General features: G+C 41.7%; 1 pseudogene; it reads left to right on the plus strand.

The window, feature by feature from the left end:
- Positions 1-426: 426 nt before the first annotated feature.
- LOC103749412 overlaps positions 427-1227 on the plus strand; it is an 11498-nt pseudogene continuing 10697 nt past the window's right edge.

Here is a 1227-nt window from a genome sequence, read left to right on the forward strand (position 1 = left end):
TTCACCACAAAGGCCTGCTGTGACATACTGCATCAACACAGGCCTAAAGTAACAGGGCCAAGAGACTATGGGATAAAAACTCTGAAACTGTGAGCCAGAATTAACCTTTTCTCCTTTTTCATGGATTGTTTGGGTATTTTTCCACAGTAGTGGGAAGCTTGCTAACAGACATAATACAGGAAGGTGTTTTACATGAGGTCAACTAGGGAGGGATAACTTACAACAGGTGATCTATAAAGGAAGTAATTGAGACATTTGACAACATTAAACTGACAACTTCTGATGGCTTTTGGTTCCTGGCACTTCACTCTGGTCTGAGCCAGCATGATCTGCTGGGTCTGGGTCCGTTGCCTGAAAGAGCCCATTCACCCCGGAAGAGCCCTTTGGCAGCCAAAGACTATCCTTAAGAAAAATGACTAAGACACTATGGGTCATGCACTGTGTGCCTGTTCCCAGGGAACTGTCATCATTGACCATAAGTGTTACCTCTTCATCCAGAAGTTGAGGAAGGGGTGAGTGTTTGACTCAGCTAGTTCCAGGGTTATGGTCATATGCAGACCCTTGCAAGGCTCTAATATCTACCTCACCTGACAGCTTAGCTGAATGGGTCAAGAAAGTGGATCTGGGCTCAGACCTCCTAGATTTACCTTATGGGGCCTTGGTAAGCTGTAGTTTCTTTTCTTTTCTTTTCTTTTTTTTTCCTTTTTCTTTTTAATTTTCTTGATTTTTTTAAAAGACATAGTCTCCTTGTAGCCCCAACTGGCCTGGAACTTGCTATGTAGACCATACTGGCCTCTGTCTCACAGAGATCCACCTGCCTGTGCCTCTGCTGGGATTAAAGGCATGCACCACCACACCTGGCTTTTTAAAAATGTATTCCGGTGGGTCAGCGTGTGGTATGTGTACATGAGTGAAGGTGCCTGTGGAAGCCAGAGGCATCAGATCTCCCAGGAGCTGGAGTTACAAGTGGTTGTGAGCTGCCTGATGTTGTTGCTGGGAATTAAACTTGAATCCTCTGGAAGAGCAGTATGTGCTCTTGACCACTGAGCAATATTCTCAGTCCAAGCTGTGGTTTCTTCATCTGCTTAATAGAGATGTCATAATACCTCACTGAGGGACTTGTGAGGATTAAATGAGATAATATATATATATATATATATATATATATATATATATATATATATATACATAAAAATAATAAATAAAATATTTTTTAAAAAATTTTGG

Source organism: Nannospalax galili, unplaced genomic scaffold (assembly GCF_000622305.1).
Source record: "Nannospalax galili isolate Female #2095 unplaced genomic scaffold, S.galili_v1.0 scaffold366, whole genome shotgun sequence".
Taxonomy (NCBI): Eukaryota; Metazoa; Chordata; class Mammalia; order Rodentia; family Spalacidae; genus Nannospalax; species Nannospalax galili.